Source organism: Magallana gigas, chromosome 9 (assembly GCF_963853765.1).
Source record: "Magallana gigas chromosome 9, xbMagGiga1.1, whole genome shotgun sequence".
Taxonomy (NCBI): domain Eukaryota; kingdom Metazoa; phylum Mollusca; class Bivalvia; order Ostreida; family Ostreidae; genus Magallana; species Magallana gigas.
The window spans coordinates 32,747,086-32,773,573 of NC_088861.1; the positions used below are offsets into that span (position 1 = coordinate 32,747,086).

Genomic DNA, 26,488 nt, shown 5'->3' on the forward strand with positions numbered 1-26,488 from the left:
TTAGTAGATGACATATAAAGTAAAAAAAAATAACACATGTAAAATGTTTCTTGTATTTTGGCGATTTTTCCATTTAGCTCTGTTACGACAAGGGCATTTTTATATAATTTTTACATATTTATTTCCCATTATGTTTGCATTTGAAATTTTCAACGTTCAAAGTTTTATAAATATACTTTACTAATTCATGCACCATGAGCAAAAATACAAAAGTCTTCACGTGTTTTGAGTATATTTAGTTTCGTGGGATTAAATGAAACTTTCAATCTTACGTAACCAATTTATTATGTACTTTAGAAAAAAAAGCTTTATATTATATATACTCCTTAATAAAAAGAGTTTTCTATACAAAGTTTCTGGCAATATATATTTAGTCGCAGAATCGAACCTAATAGCATGTTAAAATGGTTGTTCCATGTATGTTTCATACCCCTGGCTGAGAGCGTATTTACTGGCTTTGCAGCGCACACACATATTTCATAAAAAATAGACATCAGTATGAATATAAATATAAGCATTTAATGCTTTATTTTGTATGCCGTCGGTCCTGTTACACACCACGAGGTGCCGACAAATTATCATACCATATCATAGGTGTGTTACAGGCCCGACGGCTTTCAAAAATAAGCTTTCAATTCTTAAATATATCACTGATATGCTATTTTGAGTTTTCAAACTATTTCACGGTATAAGTTGTCTAGATCAATTACTAGATTTATTTGTCTTTATTTAACATATTAATATGTTACAAATGGCACACATATAGTATACACAATGTCTACAGTACTTTTACATTTTTGATATCTGTGCAATCATTATCTTGAATTCAATTTCATAAAATTGACACGCATTTCTGAAAATTGCACGTACATACATTATCATTAATCTTTGAGTGTTAAACATTTCTAATGCACTTTATACCTTGAACATTCAAAATCAATTGCTAAGGTTTAAATGATTTATTGTTTGTAAAAATTTCCCTCAAATTAAACAGTTTTTCCAAAAGTAACAATGTCCACATACAAAGTAAAAATTCCAAAATTATCAATGTTTAAATAAAAACATGTAAATGAAGACTTCAATTGTTTAATTTTATGTAATAGTTTTATCAAATACTGTGGTTTTATTAATGTTAAAGGGTATCAATTTTCGTGGATAAAATGAAAATCACAGTTTCAAGGATACGTAAATTCGTGGCCAACGACACTATCAGTACAAAATATTAGTAGAAATTACAGTTCAATGAATATTTATTTTCAAGGATAAACTTAACAACGAAATCAACAAAAAATAGTATTCAACGAACATTGATGAAACTACAGTATATGGTGATGAAGTGACAAGTGGTATACTGTTGTCCGTCCCGGATTTCGTGCTGCTTAGAGATTGAATGAAAATTGACTCCCTCTTGATTGAATACCAGTCCATAGGAAGTGAACTTTAGTGTAAAATAATACCAATTTCAGCAGGGTGGACTGGGAGATGTAAATAGGGAGCTTTGTATGTTTTCTTCTTTACCTTTTCTTTTTTATTAAGTGCAATTAATGTCGAAAGCTTCTACAAAAATTTAAAAACATTTTAGACATATTTAAGTTAAAATTAACAAGATGAAAAAATCGTGGAAATAAATAGTTCCTTATTGTAATGAGATCTGTCTGGCACGAGGGGGAAAAGAATCCACGATTAATTAGCGGGAGAAACAAAATGAGAAATACAGAAAAGGAATGATTACGTATAAATAAAAACAACAATGCATGGTTTTTGTAACGCCAAAGTTAAACTATTTGAAGAAGTATACTTAGCTGATACATTAAAATTCACGTAAGAACGAATCGATCATCTCAAAGGCAAAATAAATGAATGCGAATAATTGCTGCGTAAAATCAAATCAAACAGGTCCGAAACCATCTTATAGAAAAACATTTACTTCCAATAAGAACTTAGATACTGACTCAGAGATATTAAACTTTCTTTGGGCACGGACATAAAAATGTCTCAAACTAACCAGATCTGAATTGACAAACGTCTTGCTTTAGTTGATTAAACCACACTAAAACCAATTTTTGCCATTGGAAGATGGGTATTATGATTTCAAACATCTGTGCTATAGGTGTTGCTGCAGTTAGGGCAACCTCCTTTGTATCCGCGAAGCAACGTTGTCTTTCAGAGACTGGCCATTTATGTCACTAATATTATGGTGTTCATTTTTTTAGTGTGTGTCATGTCAGGAGTGACTATAAACCTCATAATGTACTTGGCCGATTTTTACAAACACTTTAAAACAAAAATCCATCACTATAAACTATGGAAAACAATGACGCTAACGCAAATAGAACGGCCGTAATCCACATAATGTTCTTAACAAAGTTATAGACATCTGACGATATAAAAAAAAATGATTGAAATGCAAGGAAACACAAAACAACTTTATTTTGTTAATATAAATAATTTTGATTAATTTTCAGAGTTGATTTTGTTCAACCACACGCTCTTGTTGAGCAAAGCTACGTTGCGTAGACAAGTTGTTCTGTTATACTACACGTTGATTAAAATGATCCATATAAAGGCAGAGTCACTGTCTACTTTCATATCATAAAATTGACCTTCTAGCGGCCGTTATAAGTAACAGTTTTATGCATGGATTGTGTTTTATACCATTAACAAATATCATGCACTTTTGTCCGTGAAGATATTTAATGTTACATTTTGTTTTATAATGAAATATTTACAATACTTTATCTATCATTTTTACTAATACATGATAACTGACAGGTTATTTACTTGATGAATTTAATTTGGCATAAACCAATATTATCAAACCATTTCCAATATACTTCACGTTTCAATGTTGTAATTAGCTTTATACATGTAGATCACAACACCTGTTTGCACGGAAAAATCAAAAAATGTAGGAAGAACTCCTATTTATTTATTTATTGTGGACACTTTTTTAATCGTTTTTGAATCAATTTGTTATTCAGTCCAAATTCATTTCTACTTAATGTGCATATGATATAATATTTTGGTATCTAATTAGATATGTTTACAACTCAAAACCTCCTTGCTCCAACAATGTTGGTAACATATAATTCAGTTGAAGAGAGATACTTTCAAATATAAATTAGACGATGTTTGTGAGTATTGCTGCGTGAACCCTCAATGTAGAAAATATACGATTTCTGAGTGGATAAACTGCTTACCCACGTTCATGTTATTAAGCAAATGTTTTCCAACTATTACAGATGTATTTTTTTGAAAATGTTTTTCAAATATCATACATAAACATACATGCATATATTTAGGTATAGTAACCTCATAAACTACTTTTTTGATAAAAATAATGGCAAAAGTGAAAACTTACTATTTTTTTTTTAAAATCATACAGACGGAGATGGCCGGTGGTGCAATTCCTTAATATACACCTCTTGACATGTCATTTAATTTCGGTAATCTACGAATTCATTAAAAAATGTTTTTACCAAAATGTTCCATACCATTGGCTTTGAATAGACACGGGTTGAAATCGTTTTTGGCTCTCATGTTTTCTAAAACTACGTACGCTACGCTCGATGGTGTTAATGACACTTTGATTTTTTTGTGTTCGTTTTTCATCGAAGGAAACCAAAATAAAGTGTTGCTTAAATGTATCATTTTTGTCATGTTTAAGCCAATGAAGCAATGGTAATTATCCCCATAAATAAACACAGCTGTTCAAAAGCGATGTATACAATTACAAAGGGAAAATGAAGCTGAAATGTAATTCTAACTTAATTACAAGTATTTGATATTTGTTGTCTTTTTGTGTTTTATCCCTGGAAACATGCACTCAATATACTTTTCCCTGTTTCTTTCTTATACAATATCTTAATTGTTCTCTACACAAGGCAAGCGCTCTGAGCGTTACATCCGAGCGATGCTTTTTACTCTCTTTCTGAATGATTTGCCTATGGGTTTTTTTTTCGTTTTTTATGGTCTGCCTTTCTGTGTCTATTTATCTTCACCTAATCTCATGTCATACTCCCTCTCTATATATATGTCCTCAATGCTGTTTATTTTATATTGAACATATACGATTTATTTTGCTAATTAAAGAACATTTAGCACCTTATCAACCTCTTTAGGCCATTTCCTTATTTATGATTTTTGATTTATTTATGATGTAAATGTTGCAATTATATATCAACATGAGCAATGTTTGCGTTTTAATAATTATAATCATTTTATTTTAATGATTAAACAAGGTGTTGATAATAAACAACACATTAGCAATTTATGTTTCAAGCTTTTTTTTGCTTCACAAAATGTCGATAATGTTCACGACCTACATCTATATATTCATGCTATAAATGTGCTAATATAGAACTATATTAAGATTTTCAAGATAAGTTTAGTAAAAAGCTTAAATGTACAAGGAAATGTAAGGCACGCAGTATTGTGATTGTTGTTCAATTATTTTAAAAGAGAATGCTGAGGCCTACACGTACCATGTAGGGATCATTCTGAGCCTAAATTACAAGTTGAATCACATATACGCCACGTTTTTTCCTTATTCGTTGTATATATATCAGGGAAAACAAACAATTCTTATTTGCAGACCTTAGTTATATCATTGACCTCAATTTTTAAAACACTTGTTTAAAAAGTGGATATATAATGACGTTTTTAAAACATGCACTATCGCAGCCGCCTGTCGTAATGATTTACTTAAGTAAATAAACTTCAGGAAAGAGGTGTCAAATAAGCGCTACAAATGAGCAGTTATTTGTTACAAGAATGTGATGTTAAAAATATATTTTTAATAAGAAATTTAAAGATCATTCAGGAAGTTTGTCATTTTTATGATTTATATGATTCTTCCTTATAAAATTTACTTCCTACTAAAACCAACATTCTTAATAATTGACCGATCGGTGATAGGTGAAGGAAGACTTAATATATGCCATATGAAATAAATAATTAATAACACAAGTAAAATGCTCCTCGCGATTTGGCGATTTACCAGTCTAGCTCTGTTACGACCGTTTTCAATGATAGTCTTACGTAAGATACCACAGGTATGATATTTAACGTTTTCATACTATTTCATGAAATGAGTTGTCTAGATAAAACCGTAGATTAATTTGTCTTTATTTTGCATATAAATATGCTACATATAACACACACAGAAGTATACATCTACAATGCTTATACATTGTACTACCTATTTACACATCATTATGCATTAAATTTAATATAATTAACACATATTTCTGAAAATTGAGTGTTGAACATTCTTCTATATTTACATTTGCAAAGATGTTTCTGGATATGAACCTATAGAATAGCGAAAACGTTCCATTCTGTTTGAACTTTTCTTTTTGAACGTCCCAGTGATCTTAGCACGCTCGTATTGCTGGTCAGTTGAATAAAATCTCAAAAATTTTAACAATTCTCAACGCTTTATTTTAGAATGTAAATAAAAAGGATAAACACCAATGCAAGAAAATTCACAAGAATATGAGTTTGGCTTTTACGTGACCAATTCGTCTGAGAAGCACTTCGTGCTTTACAGGATTTGATCACGTGACCAAGATCAAGTTCATATCCTGGTTAACGTTTAAACTTACTGTTTATTTCTGAAATACACTTTGTACCTTGAACAAATAAAAATCAATTAATTAGGTTAAACTGATTCATTGTTTTTAGAATTTTCAGTAAAATTAGAGCACTTTTACAAAATTTACAAAGTTTATGTAATGAATACACAATCCTAGTAAAATTTCAGAATTCTCAATGTCAAAAATAGGTTAACAAAGACGTGATTTGTTTAATTAAAAAAAGGTTACAGGTTTATCAAGTGTTTGCGATATAGTTTAAAAGTAATATTGTTCTCTGTCCCTTGTACATGTACCGTGGTGCTAGAGCTTGAGATGAAATTGACTCCTCCTGGATGGGACATTAGTCCATCACATGTTCATTTCAAACGTAATGTACTGTACTATGCAATTTCAGCTGGATGAACTAAACAATGTAGATAAGGAGCCTTGTATGTTCGATTCTCTATCTAAACTTTAAATTATTTGCACTTAATGTCAAAGTGCCCCTAATATAAGCAGATTGTGTACCAGTTTAAAAATTAATTGTAAAAATCATGGAAATAAATAGTTCCATACTGTAAGGAGTTCTGTCTGGCACGGCGGGGAAGAGAATCCACGATTAGTTAGCGAGAGAAACCAAATGAGAAATACATAAAAGGAATAATTATATGTGAATAGAAATAACAATGCATGGTTTTTGTAACGCCAAAAAATAAAGTATTTTAATGAGGTATACCTAGTTGATACACCTAAATTCATGTAGTTAGGAAACGACAATCGCAAAGGCAAGATAACTGAACGCTGATAATGGCTGCGTAAAATTAAATCAAACACTCCCGAAACGATCTTTTAGAAAAAACATTTACTTCCAATCAGAGGTTAAATTCTGACATAGAGTTACTTAAACTTTCTTCGGGCGCCAACTTAAAAATGTCTCAGACCAACCAGATCTGACTTGACAAATGTCCTGTTTTGGTTGATTAAACCAAATTAAAGCTAATTTGTTGCCATTGGAGGATGGGAATTATAATTTAGAAAAAATCTGTGCTATAGGTGTTGCTGCAGTTAGGGCAACTTCTTTGTATCCACTAAGCAACGTTGTCTTGCAGAGACTGGCCATTTGTCTCACTAATATTATGGTGTTCATTTTTTAGTGTGTGTCATGTCACTAAAGCTTTATATGGTACTTTGTCAATTTTACAAACACTTGAAAAAAATATCCATCATTATAAACTATGGAAAAATATGACGCTAACACAAATAGAACGGCCGTAATCCACATAATGTTCTAAACAGAGTTGTGGACATTTGACGATTTAAAAAAGAAATGATTGAAATACAAGGAAACAATACAACTTAATTTTGTCATTATAAATAATTTGGATTAATTTTCAGAGTTGATTTTGTTCAACCACACGCTCTTGTTGAGCAAAGCCACGTTGCGTAGACAAGTTGTTCTGTTATACTAGATGTTGATCCAAAATGATCCATGATCCATATAAAGGCAGAGTCACTGTCTACTTTCATATCATAAAATCGATCTAGCGGCCGTTATAAATAATAGTTTTATGTATCGATTGTGTTTTATATCATTAACAAATTAAATATTATGCAAACACTTTTGTCAGTGAAGATATTTAATGCAAAATTGTGTTTCATAATGAAATATTTAAAATACTTTATCTATCATTTGTACTAATATAATACATGAAAACTGAAAAGTTATTTATTTGATGAATTTGATTTGGCAAAAACCAATATTGTCAAACAATTTCCAATATACTTCATGTTTCAATGTTGTAATTAGCTTAAAGATCACAACACCTGTTTGCACGGAAAAATCAGAAAATGTAGGAAGAACTCTTATTTATTTATTCATTGTGGAGAAAGTTTTAATCGTATTTGAATCAATGTGTTATTCAGTCCAAATTCTTTTCTACTTGATTTGCATATGATATAATATTTTGATATCTAATTAGATATGTTTACAACTCAAAACCTCCATGCACTCCAACAATATTGGTAACATCCAATTCAGTTGAAGAGAGGGACTTTCAAATATAAATTAGACGATGTATGTGAGTATTGCTGCCTGAACCCTCAAAATAGAAAATATACGATTTCTGAGTGGTTCAACTGCTTCCTGCTTACCCACGTTCATGTTATTAAGCACATGTTTAGCCACTATTACAGATGTATGTTTTTTTGAAAATGTTTTTCAAATATCATACGTAAATATACATGCATAAATTTAGGGATAGTAACCTCATAAACTACATTTTTGATAAAAATAAAGCAAAAGTGAAAACTGACTATTTTTAAAAAATCATACAGACGGAGATGGCCGGTGGTGCAATTCCTTTCAAACACCTCTGGACATGTCACTTAATTTCGCTAATCTACGAAGTCATTAATAAATGTGTTTTACCAGAATGTTCCATGCCATTGGCTTTGAATTGAGACGGGTTGAAATCGTTTTTGGCTCTCATGTTTTCCAAAACTACGTACGCTACACTCGCTGGTGATGATGACACTTTGAATTTTTTTTTGTGTTCGTTTTGCATTAAAGGAAACCAAAAATTAAATGTTGATTAAATGTATCATTTTCGTCATGTTCAAGCCAATAAAGCAATGGTAATTATTCCCAGCTGTTCAAAAGTGATGTATACAATTACAAAGGGAATATAAAACTGAAATGTAATTCGAACTTAATAACAAGTATTTGATATTTTTCGTCAAAATTACTTCCCAAATATCCGAAAATTGAAGTGATCTTTCACCTGCGCCAAGCTGTTTTTTTACATAGCACATTAAACTTCTTTTATTCAGTTGTTTACACGTAACAGGGATAATCTCCACAACACTAACTAATATATATTCTTTTACTTAAAATAAAGCTTTAAATCTACAGATTATTTAATAATCATAAAAATGAATTCTGTACATCTAGCATAAACGGCAGCATCTCTGGAAAGGAAACAAGCGGTTTCATTACAGTTTCAATATAGTTCACTTTCAACGTTACGATGCATTCCCTGAGACTTATCGAAAGGAATGCAGATCGTGACGTCAAAGTTGACTATGACGTAATTAATGAATTTTGAGTGTTGAACATTCTTCTATATTTACATTTGCAAATATGCTTTCCTTAATATGGACTACTGTGGATTCATCAATATTCGTTGAATACCAATTTTCGTTGATTTCGTTGTTGAGTTGATCCATGAAATTAAATGTTCATTGAAATGCAATTTCAAATAAAATTTTGTATTGTAAGGGTTATTGGCCACGAATTTATGTATCCTTGAAACTGTGATTTTCACTTTATCAACGAAAATTGATATCCTTGAATATTAATGAAACCACAGTATATAGAATAGCAAAAACGTTCACCTCTGTATGAACTTTTTATGACGTCACAATGATCATAGCACGTTCTTGTTGATTGTCGGTTTGATACATTTTTGGTAATTTTAACCATTCGAAACGGTTTTTTTAATGTAAAAAAAGTAATTAACAGCAATGTTATAAAGTTCACAGACATATGATCTTGCAATTGGTTGGTACGTGATCAAATCATCTAAGAAGCACTTCGCACTTAACAGGATATGATCTCGTGACCAACCAAGTTCATGACCTGGTGAACGTTTTAACTTCTAAATACACTTTATACCTTGAACAATAAAAATCAATTAATTAGGTGTAACTGATTCATTGTTTTTAGATTTTTCCGTTAAATTAAAGCACTTTAATGAATACAAAATCCGAGTGTTCCAAAATTCTCAATTTTTTAAAATATGTTAACAACGACGTAATTTGTTTAATACTAACACATTTTTTTATAAAGTATTTGCGATAGGACGAGAGGAAATAGACCCCCACCCCCCCCCGGTTGGGAAATCATTCCATCGCAATTAATTCCAAACGTAGAATACTCGGCAATTTCAGCTGGATCTGAACTTTGCATTGTGTGCACTTAATGTCAAACTATTCTACAGTAATATAAACATATTGTGTACATGTACAATGTTTAAGTGGGTAAAAATCGTGGAATGAAATAGTTTAATACTGTAATGAGCTTTGTCTGACGCGACGGGGAAGAAATTCCATGATTGATTAGCGAGAGAAACAAAATGAGAAATCTATAAAAGGAATGATTTTATATAAATAGAAATAACAATGCTTGATTTTCCTAACGCAAAATAAACATATTTAAAGAAGTGTACCTACTTGATGCACTTAATTCATGTAAGTAAGAATCGATCATCGCAAAGGCAAGATAAACGATTGCTAATAATTGCTTCGTAAAATCAAATCAAACAGTCCCACAACCATCTAATAAAAATATAATAACGCACAACAAGAGGTTAGATGGTTAGATACAGACTCAGAGAAATAACAACTTTTTTTTCGGCATGGACATAAAAACGTCTAAGATTAACCAGATCTGACTTGACAAACGTCCTGTTTTGGATGATTACACCACACTAAAGCTATTAGGCATGACATTGGAAGATGGGTTTCATGATTTATAAAAATCTGTGCTATATATGTTGCCGCAAGTAGGGTATGTATACGCAAAGAAAAGCAACCTCAAAACGTACAATCAAAATGAACTGAATGCACACAAGATCTTCATCAATGAGTCCCTAACGAGAAAACGCATGGACCTGCTTGTTGCTACAAAGAAGATATTCAAAGAAAAACGGTATCAACTCGGTATGGACCTATGATGGGCGGATTATGGCGAAAACCCACACCGGGAAGAAGTGGACTATCACACGGTCCACAGATATCGACAAACTGAAGGAGTTTATTCGTAGTGAGCGACCACAACCGGTTACGTCCACCCCGGCAGGCAGGTAAACTGTTTTACTTGCGCCCCGCTTTCATCATGTGTGTGACTGATCCTACATACCGTTGTGCTATTTTTAGAATGGGATTTCCCCCATACATTTTGACGTGTTCATGCGCTATTCCAGAGATGCGTTCTAAATGACTTTCACTGTTATACGTTATTAAATAACTCTTTATTTTTTTTTTTATTTTTTTCTGCTGGTTACTCGTATCTAAATATGAGTCTGTATATACAAGTAATCTATATCTACATATCTTTATTTGTACTGTTTGCTGTATTGTATACTTCAAACACTCAAAGGTCGTCTTTTTTTCTTGATGTGACGATTTTTTTTGGGAATGTTATTTTTGTGAAATGCTTTTCGCAAGAAAACCCTATTCTTGCATGTATTTCAAAGTTTACATATTATTTTGTATATATGTTCTGTTTTGACTGTATTTTCAATTTCTTTCCGTATTCTTACGATCAATTCAAACCGGTTTTCTTTTTATGTACTTCCACAGCATATCCGATGTATAGAGAGCTCCTGTCACCCAACTTTTCATACCTAAGCTATATTTTTGATACACATGATTAAGGTAAACTCAACCTATATTGAGATGACAGGGGTTCATTTTCATTCTTACTCTATGAGAAATTTACACTTCTTCTGCATTATTTTTTTGCTCCTCATGTTAGGTAATATTGAAACCAACCCAGGACCAAATAACAATACTTCTTTTACGAAACCTCTTAGTATTGTACACAATAATGTATGTAGCCTCTTACCCAAGTTAGATATTATTACTGCGGAATTATCAATGTATGATATAATTACAATTAGTGAAACCCACCTTGATGATTCTATTAATAACGAAAGTATACAGATAGATGGCTTTCATCCACCTATACGTAATGATAGAAATAGATATGGTGGTGGTGTTTCAATATATATTTCTGACAAATTAAGTTATTACGAACGTACTGATTTATCAATGCAAGGGTTAGAAATTGTTTGGTCAGAAATTCAGACAAATAACAAAAAATTCCTGATAGGTACATTATACAGGCCGCCTTCTTCTTTAGTTAGTTATTGGGATTTACTCGCCCGAAACCTTAACAAAGTTCTTGATCATAATCTCCCAACATTTTTGCTGGGTGATTTTAATACTAATGTTTTTTCAAATCAAAGTACAAGGTTCAAACAAATACTTCAACAACTCAACTTACACAATTTAATCAATACACCGACAAACTTTACAATCACAGAAGGTACATGTATTGATTTAATAGTTACAAACAACCCAGCCTTAGTTAGAAATACAACTGTATCTCCTCCATTTTGTAGTACACACTCAGTTGTAGGGATTGACTTGCATTTCTGTTCACACAAACAATATGCTTATAGGAGAGAAATTACTGACTACAACAATGCTGATTTTGATAAACTCAATAACGAGTTGAGTAATGTTGATTGGGATGTAGAAGTCTTCAATTCCACAGATATAGATAAAACATACTCAAATTTTACAAACACTTTTAAAACTATTGTAGACAAACATGTACCCAAGAAAATTGTCACACTAAGGCCACGGGATAAAGTATTTATGAATAGCACTATCAGAGTTTTAATGAGGAAGCGCAATCGTATCCACCATAAAGCTGTAAAAACCCAAAATCCTCTACACTGGGAAAGATATAGATACTTGCGTAATAAAGTTATAGATGAAATACGTGCTTCTCGACAGAAATATAATAAAAGAAATTCAGACCAAATTAATAAGTCAATTCCTCCTGGTAAATGGTGGCGAATAGTTAAATCACTTTGTAAATTAAACAACAAACACAAACCATCACCTCCATTGAAAGTCAATGGTCAGACATTATTTCATCCCATAGACAAAGCTAATGCATTTAACAATTTCTTTACAAATATTTCTACCATATCTGTGTCCCAAAACTTAATACACAATGTACCAGACCCACCTTTACATCACATGAACACACACTATATTACTGACAATGAAGTATTGGATCAATTACAAGCTATCAATATCTCTAAGCCATCAGGTCCTGACTCCATAACACCAAGAATTTTAAAACAGGTTGCACATGTTATTTGCAAACCTTTGGCTAAACTATTCAATATGTCACTAAGTAATGGTGTACTTCCCCACATATGGAAAATCGCAATGGTTACTCCTGTTTTTAAAAATAAGGGTACTCCTGATGATGTAAATAACTATAGACCCATATCAGTTACATCTGTTATATGTAAGTTATTAGAAAAAATTATATTCAAGCATCTCAATAACTTCATTCTTGAAAATAACATTTTGTACAAATATCAATCAGGTTTCCAAAGTGGAGACTCAACCACTAATCAGCTTGTTGAAATCTACAACACTATTGTTTCCAATTTAGACAAAGGCAAAGACATAAGGTTCATATTTTGTGATATATCCAAAGCTTTTGATAGGGTTTGGCATGAGGGTATCATTCTTAAATTAAAACAGTATGGCATTTCAAGTCAAATTATTAACTGGGTAAAAAATTATCTATGGAATAGAAAACAAAAGGTAGTCTTGGTTTTACATCTTCATTGGGTCCTACTAACTCTGGTATCCCACAAGGATCAGTGTTAGGGCCATTCTTATTCCTATTGTACATTAATGATATTGCCTCTGACTTGTCCAATAATGTTCGACTATTTGCTGATGACACATCACTCTATGTTATTGTTGATCAGGATATTATGGAAGCAGCAGATTCTCTAACAAAGGATCTCGACAAGTTAGATAAATGGTCCAAAAAATGGATGGTTGATTTTAATCCTAAAAAAACTATAAACTTAAACTTTACTCGGAAAAATATTCCTCATCCTACTATTAAATTTGGTAATAATGGTCCTGATATTACAATACAAAATAATCATGTTCATTTAGGACTTAATTTCCAGTCTGATGCAAACTGGAAATTACATATACAAGGCATATATGAAAAGGCTTGTAGTAGATTAAACATGTTGCGTATGCTCAAACACACACTTTGTCGCGATGCATTAATAAAAATATATCTGTCCTTTATCCGACCTGTTTTAGAATATGGCGATGTTATTTGGGACAACTGCAATGACAGGGAATCAGATATTTTAGAAGATGTTCAAATCACAGCAGCTAGAATTATCACAGGCTTAAGAATCAATTCCTCTAGAACAAAGTTGTATTATGAATTTGGATGGGATATGTTATCAGAAAGAAGAAAAGTACACAAGTTAATTTTGTTTTATAAGATGGTAAACCACATGGTACCTACTTACCTTGAAAATCTTTTAGAACCATGTATTCCACCTATAACCCCATATCCTTTAAGAAATCATGATGAATCTACTTACACTATCCCTCAAGCCAGAACAACATCTTATTTAAAAAGTTTCATACCATCTACAGTTAAGCTATGGAATGATCTTCCACTAGCTATTAGAAGTCTTCCAAAGTTGGCTTGCTTTTCAAATGCTATTAAGAAACATTTTTTTAAGACTCCAACAAAACTTTTTAATTTAGGGAATCGGAGGGAAAACATTATACATTGTCAACTAAGAAATAATGCTAGCAGTTTAAATGCTGACTTATTTTGTGATTTTATTCGAGAAAATTCTGTTTGTGATTATTGTGGTTTTCATACTGAAAATGCAAATCATTTTTTCTTTGAGTGCCCAAAATATAATGATGAAAGAAATTGTCTCTTTCATTAAATATCTATGTTAAATCTCCAAAATCCAATTACCTTAGATCTATTACTGTATGGAGATAATGATGTTTCATATGATGAAAATGTTAAATTGTTCAAGCTTGTACATGAATACATTATAAAAATCCAGAAGATTTGTGTAAAGAAAATAATGTAATTAACACATATACTGAAAATGTAAACAAAATTATGCATATACCTATATTTATATATATATATGCTGTAACCTTATTGACAAAACTTGTTAATTCTCTTCTACTTTTGTTATAACCGGTTTTGTCAATTTTATCTTTTTTTCCCCTCTTTTTTTTCTTTTGTTCACTTTGCTACACAAAAAAATCATGTATTCTTAATTGTATCATTTAACTCCACAATTCTTGTATTTTATACATATGACTACCTTGTACCTAGTGGAGAAGGCTTAAATAGGCTTTGCCTGCTGCCCAATCCTATTATGTAAATATTATTTTGCATAATAAAATATGTTCAAATCAAATCAAAGAAAAATGCTATTAAGGATATCTTTGCTTTTACCAAGGATGCCTAGAATGAAAGTTTTTTTGGTAAATGTAACCTGAAAATTGTTTTTTTTTTCTAAATAATGTTAAACATTTTCTAAAAAAGATTGAACACATCCACAATCCCATAATATATGTTCTATAGTTTCCTCTTCTCTTTGACAAAAGGTACACATTTTAGAGTTTACTTTTTTTAATTTTGAATAAAAAGGAGTTTGTTGCTAACATTTTGTTAATTATTCTGTATTGGAACCATTTAGGTTTACAGTTTTTTGTTATTATGAAAGGTAGTTTATGGATTAATTTCCATTTCATGTCATCTATATCTAATAATTTATTCCACCTTCTTTTACCTGTTGTCACAGATGTATTATTGTTTAAAATATCATAAAACAAGCGGGTTTGCTAATTTTCTTTAAGTTTGGTTTTCACCCAATTTTCTGATGTATGTCTTTACAGCATGGATTATACATGCATATTCTAAAAAGTTGACCTTTATATTTGTATACATATCACAAAACTAATCAAAACTAAGAAAACTACTATCTTCCTCAATGATATCATTGACTTATCTAATATTATTATCAAATAGTTGTTTATTAAAAAAAGATTTCCCTCCAATATGGATCAAAGGGTTATAAAATAAAGGTGAGTCTGTAGTTGCGCCAGACTTTAATATATTATGCAGGTCAACCTATGCCTTAAACACATCTATCCAGAACTTGTTTTTCAATGATTTCAAAAGAATATTAATGTTTTCAATACCACATGATGTAAATTTATTTTGATTAAAATTAAGTATGAATTGGCTCAACCCCCTGTTTGTAACATTAAGCTCTCTCACCCAGAATAATTTCATGGAAGATATAAATGCTTTGATATTTATCATCTTAAGACCACCTTCTTCATATGTTTGAACAAGAACATCTCTCTTTATTTTAAGAGTTGAGCAATTTCATATAAATGAAAATATTAGCTTTTCTAATTGTTTTTTCACCCAATGGACTTTAATGTTATTTTTGCGCGAATACTGTTCGTTCCAATTGGCCTTACTCATTGCGGATTGTGCCATTTTTTGAACTCTTTTTTTACTGTTGTCATTTCATTAATTTAAGTTTTTAATTTCATTTTTTGGGGCATCTATGATATCGATGAGTGCTTTATTTTTTTCGTCCCACAACTCTTCCATTTCCACTTTGTGGTCATTTAAAATTTCTTTTATTGTCGATGTTATGACTGTTTTTATTCATCAATTTTTTTACTGTCTTGCCGACACATTCTTTAAATTTTTCAATTCCGCAACTATATCTCTCAATACATCATCCTGAGAATTCGAAGTTTTTTTTGCCTTGCCCATGCTTTTATTCAGTGAGTTATCCGTAGATAACTGGACAGGAGATTTCACTGGGGCATATTTACTCGCAGCCCGTGTTCTCTGAGCCATGCAAAGGCGTTACGTAAGAGTGTTCGACTATTGTTCAACGACGACAGATAAATGTAGATAATGTACATACCACTTGTTCCCTGCTTCAAAATAAATGTGAAACACAAAATCACTGTTACATATCGTTGATTGAATTATTCCATTCACTCAAAAAAAAAAGCAAGGCAATATGAAGAATATGCCTGCGGAGCTTGTGTTTACACGCACCTGTCGCTCGCTGCCATTACTGGAAGTCTTACCTACTTCCGTTACCTACTTTTAACTGTAACTATATCATGGCACAGCAAATTCAGAGAGGGTTTCGATTCTTAAGTACAAATCTTTAAAGAACACATTCACTTGATTTTCAGCATTTTTTTCATTAAAGTAAAACGAAGTCGGAGTTGCCGTAACATGCCGCGCCCTCTATCAATTTCCACAGGTACTTTCGTGTATCAACAATATAAAAGAAATCATATTGACGCAAGGGTCAAATGGGGCGCAAACAATATAATTGTTGTATGAATCATCATTGGTTGTTTACATAAAAACACACCACAAAGAAGAAAATAACGAGTTGGTTGTACTAATTTTTATGGTAAATTTTAATATATTTTCAGTAACATTTTTTGAACTTTAACATTTTACTACTATTAATAAGAACCGAGTTAGTTACTGTTAGCGTTTCTAACGGTAATTGTATGATTATTGCCATAGTATGAAGTAATATCATATATATAAAATTTCATGTTATTCTGGTCTACGTCCCGTATACCGATCCCGATACATTGTTTTGAAAAGAATGAAAAAATACAAAATTTCCCGAATAGATTATAGTCTCGATAAAAACGCACCTAACACGACAATCGCAACTTTTCGGGCCTTTTCGGCAAGCTCGGAAAAACACCACAAATGTATTACCTAGGCGTCCATGACAACCCACCTTTTTATAAAACTAGAGATAAATACAACACATTTTACGATCTGTTGAGATGTGAGCTATACTTCATGAAAGTAAACGATATATACTAGATAAAACACAGAAGCGACATACAAGACTGTCTAGGTGATACTTATTTTAATAGGACGCGACTCCATTTTGTATAAAATTCTAACATCCGCTGATGTTAATACATTCGAGGTGTTTTTTCGAGCTTGCCGGAAAGGCCCGAGATGTTGCAATTGCTAACATGACAGTCTTTAGACCTAATTTCCATTTACGAGCAAAACAAAAAAGTTATTTTTTTTCTAAAGTATAAAACATATTTCTTCATGCAAATTTACTTTTAATTCATAAAAATAAGCTTAGTATTAATTCTGTAAACGCAAAGCTATCCCGCAGAAACGCAGTGATATTTAAATGTATATCAAATAACAAACCGCTTTCTGGCGGCCCGTAAAAAGATTAATTCAATCTTATCGGGCATTAATTTTCATATAAAAATAAATGGAACCACCTTACTTTTCAGTAAAAATAGCATTGTAAAAACTGTTTCATGGAGATGTTTTGAAAATTGGATGGAATACACCTAATGCAATAAAATAAATTGTAGAGAAGAAATTAATATATAATTTAAGCACTATCGGTTGGAGCTTCGATTCAGTTTTAAATCTTCACATAACAAAGCTTGCACAATAATATCTATGATATGGGCGGTAACTCTAAAGGAGTGTTTGGTAGCCAAAGGCAATAACTTTTTGTCTGATTGTTACATGTAATGAATTCTTAAAAGAACTGTGTGCAATAATATCATGTAAATTTGCCATAAAAGGTACACATGTACATGTATTTCTCGCATTATCACCGGTGTGAGATCGGTTTGTCCCGTGTGAGACAGCAGTGTGTGATTTTTTCTGTCTTACACTGTGTATTACTATGCCGTTTCAAAACGTAAACATACGTTGTCTGCTGTAGGGAAATGCAAAGTGGTACATTGAGATTATCCATTAGATAATTGTGTTGATTAATTAATTACAATTTATCATATCTTTAAATAAAAAACTGGCGTATGCTCTCAGTTTGACTTGCACTATTTGAATCACGCGGAGGGAAACACGATGTAATCTTTTGAACGTCATAACATAAAGTTGTCAAACATAATTTTTTAAGGTAAAACATGCGAGAAAAATAATTATTCATTATATGCTCGTGTGGGATAGTGAAATTCCACCTCAGGGCCAAGATTCACGGTCTAGGACTCGGCAAAGCCTCGTCCTAGATCGTGAATCTCGTCCCCTCGGTGGAACTTCACTGTCCGACACTCGTAATAATGAATGAATCTCAGAGAAATTATAGTTCATCCGAAATGCAACTAATGTATGTGTTTTTCGAAGCTTTCTGGATCAACTAAGAAAAAACCTTAAAGTCTAACAGTATCAGAGAAGAGTTAATATAAAGCACATTATATACAAACTATTTGTTTAAACGTTAGAAGAGTTCAGACTAAAGATTCATAAAGTTGGTTGCCCACCTTTTGAGTCCTATACATGTAACGATACATACAGAATAGTTCAACGAAGAAGAAACATGAACTTTCGAGGGAAAAAAACCCTTTAATTAAGCCCCGAAAATCTTTTACAGCTTACAGTCCAGATATCAGTTAGGGGGTGATTCAGGTAGATTCACAAATTGATCTCTATTGAAAACTGTATATTTTTAAGTAATAATATAAAATAATTAACCTCAAACCCCGATTATGATTTTCTACGATATACATGTATACTTGAAATCACAAACTATATATTAAAAGTTACATGTAGATAACATGCAGGTAACATGATCAATTAGACCTGATAGTTTAATATATAGTTTAATATACCGTGTTATTACCTAATCAAAGGGATTTTGTTGTTTTATTAAATAAATTAAACAAATTAAATATTTGCGTCTATTTTGAACTGCTGGTCAATAGACTTCGATCTATTGGACCGCCGGTCAATAGACTGCGATCTATTGGACCGCCGGTCAATAGACCTACTGAATCTATTGAACCTGCAACGTATTTCAGAACGCGGGTTTGTTAATGTTACATCCTTTCGATAGTTCTTAGGGAATGTATATTCCTTTATATAAACGCTGTTTTAGTACTATCAAAATGGAGTATCAAATAATCAACAGTTTTGAAGCTTTATATAAGGTAAAAGACTATTTAAAATCTTATTGGCGGAAGACTCCCCCTTCTTTGTATAAACTAATATTAAATTGAGATGTTGTAATGCATGCAACAGGTTTTGTGCATGTAAAAGATGAAACAAAATCTGAGTATATTGCATAATCATGGCACGAAAACCATCTGCAATATGCAAATTGTAAACCCCGAAAACTAAACAAGAAATTAGGTAATAAAACAATTATTTAATGCTTGAACAGTCAATAGACCAGATTTTTTCCCTTGGTGCAGGGAACAGCTCAGTATGATCTATTGCCCTCGGCCGTTGGCCTTGGGCAATAGATCATACTGAACTGTCCCCTGCACCTCGGGAAAAATCGTCTGGTCTATTGACTGCTCAAGCATTAAATAATTGTACATTACTATATTTAAAAAAATGAAATCAAATTTTCAAAACTTAACAAATGAAAAGGAACATATAGGATATATCAGAGAAATAGTCACAAGTAGTTTACTGAACATTTTAATTATAATAGCTTCTAAGTTAGAAAAACAACTGGGTTGAGTACCAGTGATCAATAGTTCCTTTCAAGTTAAAAAGTTGCAATTTCCGGCGCAAAAAACTAGCTGTTTTAACTTATTAATCTTTTTTTTCAAACATTTCAAAACAGATTTAGATTCTAAACATTTATGGTGTATATGTACATGGTCTTATTTATGTATTTAGTACAATTTCAAATACATATCAATAGTTGAGCTGTCACCTGTCAGATACCTGAACTGATATCTAAATAAGCCATAAAGATGTTACATGTAACACAATGAAGTGATGGTTCACATATCAATATAAGGGTTTAAGGGTTACTGCCAACTTGCCAGTGATCTACAAAATATAAGTTCATCTAATGTTAACTGTGGATTATTACTTTTGTCAAACTCTGCAATACTTAGATTCTTAATCTCGATGAATATTGATATAATTTAGACATAATTGAAATAGCACGCGGATACAAGCAGTTTTATACAAAGTTAATCGATCCAAAATGAGTCAGATACATGGTGAACTCACCGTACACTTTCCGTCATAATGTTATCATATACCTTGTGCTCGGCACCTTCAGGATAGTTCTTTTTAGGCAAAGGGAGATCACGAATTAAAAAATAACTAACATATTGTCGCATAATTAGCGGTATACTGCATGTGTAAGTAAAAAATGTAAAAGGTACCTTAATGAGTCGATAGGCACGCTCATAAATGATGAGATTAATAGATCATTTTATTTCAGAATTTTAAAGTACATTTATGATTATCTCCAGTCAAATGTAGCTCAAGTTTTAAGTAGAAAGCAAATATTAACCTGAATTGTTTTTCTTATAACACAATTTTTTTAATATTTAGGTTTGCTATATATATGAAATTCAAAGAATGATTTGCATGGCTTAAATGAGAACAAAATTATTTCGATATGAAACTGGCACACAAAACAAATTGAGATCGTTAATTGTCTCACCTGCTATAGGCGTGAAATAAGACAGTGAACTTGGTGTATTCCGTTCGTTCTCCGAAAACCAAGGCAAACTATGGATATCTAGTAATAATTAATAATATAATTCAGAAACCTTTTAACATGGCTTTGAGATGTGTGTTTTTAAAGTTAGATTTTACAATGATTTTTATCTTGTGTGCTTCTGTCAAAGGTCACAAATATACGACAGTAACTTTAGAACAGCAGTTGTATATTTGTAAAACCAATCAAATTATAAAATCAATATTTCATTAATAAAACGACTTCACATCTTCTCCACGCTCGCCAGTTCAAAACAATTCTCGTCATGTCATTTCCAAAATTTATCACGTAGGAAATGCAGAATACAGATTTGAAAATTTAAAAAAAGACACAAATAAATTATCTAGAATCACAATTCACATAACATATTTTTATACATTTGTGTTTGTGAACTAACGTATTTTGTATTAATTCATTACGCTCATAGCTATAGTACTCATCTTGAAAATAACCCTTGTACGATGAACCTGAAGGCCCTTTACAGGATTCGTGTTTTAATACATTAACCGTTTCTGTTGAACTTAAATAAGTTTTCTTTTAAATTGGCAGTTATCAATGTTAAATCGATTCTCCATACAAATTTTGTTTTATCAAACACATTATATGTAATCGTGGCTGTATTTTAATATGAATTTTTTAATTACGTATTAATTGTACCTAACACCCAATTTACCATCCTAATTAACTTACATCGTGCTGTTTGAGGTATCACTGGTTTTGAAAGGTGTGAAAATCGCCCCGGTCAAAAAGTTGTGAAGTAATTACACATATCATGCTCAGTTGACCGGAAAAATGACTCCACTTCGACATAAACCAAGTGCAATTAGGGCTTCGGTCTCTCAAAATACGTTGTCATCAACGGATCTTCGAGATTACTGTATTTGAGATATCAGGAGTTTTAAAAACTATTTATATAAAGAAAACAGGGGAGGGGAGTCATCGGCAGTATATTTCGACATAAGCGGGGGATTTGAGATATCATATGTTCGGGATACCGATATTTACCTGTATCTTTTTACTGTAGATAACTTTAAACATAGATTGTATATAACATTATTTAGTCATTGCATTTTCCTCAAAGGATATATGTGTTTAAGTAGTTAACATCAGCATGTACCCTAATTTGCTGATTAAAATTACATGTACAAAAGGATAAACTGTTTCAACAAATCAATCAGGTTTGGTTTAGCTGAGCATTTTTGGATTATTTCTGGTCACAGGTGCATGACGACAAGACCGGCCCCTTCCCTCCCCCTAGTATCTAGACTTCCAGGACTTTACTAATTTTTTCTTTATATAATCCTTTTATGATATATTTATAATATGATGTGTCCATTCATTAACAAAATTACGCAAAAAACAAGCATTAAAAACATCATTTCTCCTCTGTAAATTAGGAGTATCTGGGAGTCTAGATACTTGAGGGGGGGGGGGGGGTCGGTCCTGTCCTCTAGCATCTATGTTTCTGGTAGCCTATACTTTTTAATGCATCGTTGCAAGGATTGTTTTTTCATGACGTTTTATCTGCTTGTATCCTAATATAATTTACAATATATTTACAATGTATAGTATATACATTCACATGCTTGAAGAACAATCAACAAACTACATTGCATACTTTGTCATCTTGTCTTAAGCTTGTAACGATAATAGTGAAAGTTGTTTTTTAAGAAGTAATACAAATATTGTTTTTTTATTGTGCCTGTGGTTTCGCTATAGAAAAAAGTACATTATAACCTGTGGTAAAACTTTGACATCCAGTAGATACATCACACATATCTTTGCTACAGTTACACAGTTCTTGACAATCCCGTCCGTATGTAGGATAAGGACATCGTGATGAACAGTTTTCCCCTAAGAAACCTAGCACACATGCTAAAAAATAAATAGAGAATAATATACATGTATGTAGAATATTTAAAATCCATGATACTAAAGTATGGAACCAAGTTTTTTATAATGTATAAAAACTACTTACGCTCACATTTTTGATTCTGACTATTCCAGGAAGTATCCGGGCAGCAACCTTTAAACCTACTAAAATATCAATAACAATAAACGGTTACTTCCTCATTCTCACCAAAAATATATCAACACATCAATACTTCCTCCGAACAAAATCAAAGTGAATACTTTTTACATGGTCCTTGCGTTGCTGAACCTTTACAAACCGTGGATATCCAAAATAATATAAACGGAATTAAATGCTCAACACCAAACATTGATTTTTCAATGAAAGTTATAATGACATGATTTCACTAGATGTTGATTGCGATAAATTAGTTACTCTCACGCGTTTTATACAATATAAAAACTTCCTTCTTCCTTGAAGATGTGTTTAAAATTTCGAAACATGATATATAAAACATTGGTTCTGACTGTTTTCTCTCTTGCAAAAGGATACGTTCCGACTAATAAATGCAAGGATACATAACTTTAGCCCTCGTTGTAAGCAAACAAATTAAAACTCGGCAAATTAAAATGTTTGAATTCGTCTTTTTGGAAGCACATTTTCGTCTTGGCAAATTAAAAAAAAAAAGCAAAACCGTTTGCAAGTGAAAAGGCCAAAATAATTTATTAAAAATGCAGGCCGTATGTAAACATGTATACAATGTTTCCTTGATTTGTTTATTAAAATGAAATTTTTAGTCTTGTCTCTATATTTATATAAATTATATTCTTTTATTTTTTGCATTAAAAACTGACTTTGTTTGATTATTATATTTCCGTTTGATTGTGGTAGAAAAATATGATGAAATGACATCCATATGAATTATTCATACAAAATATGAAAGACTTGAAAATTTGTATTAACCTGAAAAAATTCAGCTGACCTGAAATATTATGTAAATGATACGTTTCTATGTTCTGAGTCAAATTAGATGATTATGTGTGGGGTTTTACCACACTATGCATGTAGCTCGGAATTCTTCTTAGAATAGCCAAAAAAAATTGAGATTGGAAAAAATGTGCGCAAAATTATTCTTATACAGCTAAGAAACTACATGCCAACCAAAATTACATATCGTTGATTTTAGCATAAAAATGATATCAATAAAATCAACTCTCGTCAGTACTTTGATTACAATTTAGGAACACGATAATACACTACAGTGACGTCGAAAGCAAATTGAGAGTGGAAGTGGGACTTTTAAAAAATCTTGGCAAGAAATAGAAGTTGATCATTATGGTTTACGTGTAATTTTGCAAAAACTACACCCCACCCCCACCCCTTAGACCCCCTATGTTCTGACGCCTACGCCCTACTTACAGAAACCATACGATATTCTATACCTTACATTCTATAATGTATGATACTATTCTTCTTTTGTTGAGTTGACAGACTAATGATCACAATTAACTGTCACTTTTTTTCTCCTATCACATCGGGCATTACATGTACTTCTAACACAAATTAATGAACGTAATGTAAAACTGGAATATAACGAAAATTAGTTTAACTTTTCAAGTTGTATCTATATAACTCCCTAAAGTTGTATTTTAATGATTCTAGTTTCTTTATTCTCAAATAAACTTAAGTTGATTCTTAAGTAAATTTTTACGATTAGAAAGAGGCTCGGCCGCTTTATTCCCTCCAAATCTTCTTAATCGCTTTTTTTTTTTTTACTTTTTTTTTCTAAATTTCATTTGATTTAACTACGAAATGATTTTTAATTTATGTTGGTCTAAACGTAGTTTATTACGATACAATTGATAATATTTGACAAAAGATTTAATCCATAGCTCTTCCTGTTCATTCCAGTTCTAATCCATATATAATGAGCAGTACGAGAGGGTAACAAAAACAGAATCACGATGCTTATAATTTTGTTTTTCTCTTCCTGTTTCTAATGTCCTTTGAAAAACACTTTTACTTGTTATTGAAAAAAGTTAACAGAAGAATCTGTTTATATTTATACATTTTATATCAATTAGAAAAATAAAAAAAAAAATAGATGGAATAAAGTGAAGTTAAGTATTACAAAGTAGTGCTGATCTTTTTAATGAAGGTTCAACGATATTCATTTTGATGTTTTAACCACATATTAATTGACGAAAAAACTAAATCATACGAAGTGTATTGATAAGCATATATATCATCTGAAATACTCTATTCTTTTAAGTTATCAGGTACTAAAACATAAAGAACTTCGTGTATGGCTTTATATATACTATACAACATAATTCATATTTCATTGCAACCTTAAGAACTGCATTGTTGTATTATAACATTTTAAGTTTATTGAGAGCAATTTTGATAAAGATGTTGTAAAGCGTTTATTGGTTCGTCTTATTCTTAAATATAACAAAATATCAAAGTGAATAAATGTTGACAGGGTAAATCAAATTATATCATGAATTGAACAAACACTCAGAGATAATTTGGTAAAAAGCGAAAGAAACGCACTCTCTTCGCTAAAGAACAATTCCCATATTGTTATAAAGAAAGCTGACAAAAGTAATACTATAGTTATAATGAACAGAGAGATCAGTATATTTCTGAGGCGGAGCGTCAATTACTTTCAAAACATTACATGCAAGTACAAAAACCTGACTTACAACAAATACACGATCTAATTCAAAAGAGAATTAATGAAATGCACGCAAGGGGCTCCATTGATAAAGATATTCTTCGATTTCTTAAAGAACAAAAGCCGATGCTTGAATGCGGTCATTTCTACCTGCTCCCTAAAATACACAAAATTCAGGACAACATCTGAAATGCCCTCCTTAATGACCTATGTAGCATCAGACGGCTACCCCCCGGACGGCCAATTATTGCTCAATGCAATACACCGACAAGAACAATTGGGGCATATTGTGATTACTTTCTTACCCCCATTGTACAACTACAATCAACCTATGTCAAGGACACAACTGATTTTATCAATAAGATCGAATCTTTACAACTCCCTACTGATGCGCTACTGATCACTTATGATGTAACCAGTATGTATACAAACATGGAATTTGAAGAATTACTAAACGCTGTTGAACTTGCGTACACCAACGCTGATAAGAGCAAATAAGACATACTGCATCCGGATGTCGGAGATTTAATTTTTCCATTTTTCAAATGCGTATTAGAAAACAATTACTTCGAATTTGCCGAGAACTACTACAAGCAAATCATAGGATGTAGCATGGGTGCAATACACTCACCAGAATTTTCGGATATGAGAATGTACGAAATTACTCGATACATAGAATCTCAATTTCAGTATTCTAACTAAATACTATTTCACGGAAGATTCAGAGATGATGGATTTATCATTTTTGATAGATCAAAAGAAAAAATCCTTGAGTTTTTTGACATCAGTAACAACTGTCACAAGCATCTTCAATTAACATTTGGAATGTCTCAAACATCCGTGGATTTTCTTAATTCAACGGTCAAAAAGGGCCTAAGATTTAACAATTGTCAAAAACTGGATATCAAATCCTTTATCGAACTAACTAATAATTTTCAATACCTTCATTGAAGTACCGCACACAACATATTAATATTTAAATATTTCATCAAAGGAGAATGTATCAGGCAGTCAATAAACACAAACAATCCATCCACCAGGGGCAAAGTGGTTGACAGTACTATGGAATGTTTCTATCTGCGATGTCTGGTACAGTGGGGAAAGCTTTGGGATATCCCTTTTCATCTGTTTTGACAAGATGATGTCACCTATCTTCTCACTGGCTTTAGATCCT

At 31.6% G+C, this 26,488-nt stretch overlaps 1 long non-coding RNA gene across 5 annotated transcripts; it reads right to left on the reverse strand.

Moving 5' to 3' along the window:
* Positions 1–19,656: 19,656 nt before the first annotated feature.
* On the reverse strand, positions 19,657–23,061 carry LOC117691493 (uncharacterized). Of its 5 annotated transcripts, XR_010709498.1 has the most exons (6): positions 22,916–23,061; positions 22,761–22,819; positions 22,520–22,657; positions 20,726–20,803; positions 20,284–20,342; positions 19,657–20,097 (listed from the first exon to the last, which is right to left on the reverse strand). It is a non-coding gene; the product is annotated as an uncharacterized lncRNA (long non-coding RNA). The 5 variants fall into 5 exon arrangements; XR_010709496.1 differs by lacking the exon at positions 20,284–20,342; XR_010709497.1 differs by having other exon boundaries at positions 19,657–20,342.
* Positions 23,062–26,488: the final 3,427 nt, after the last annotated feature.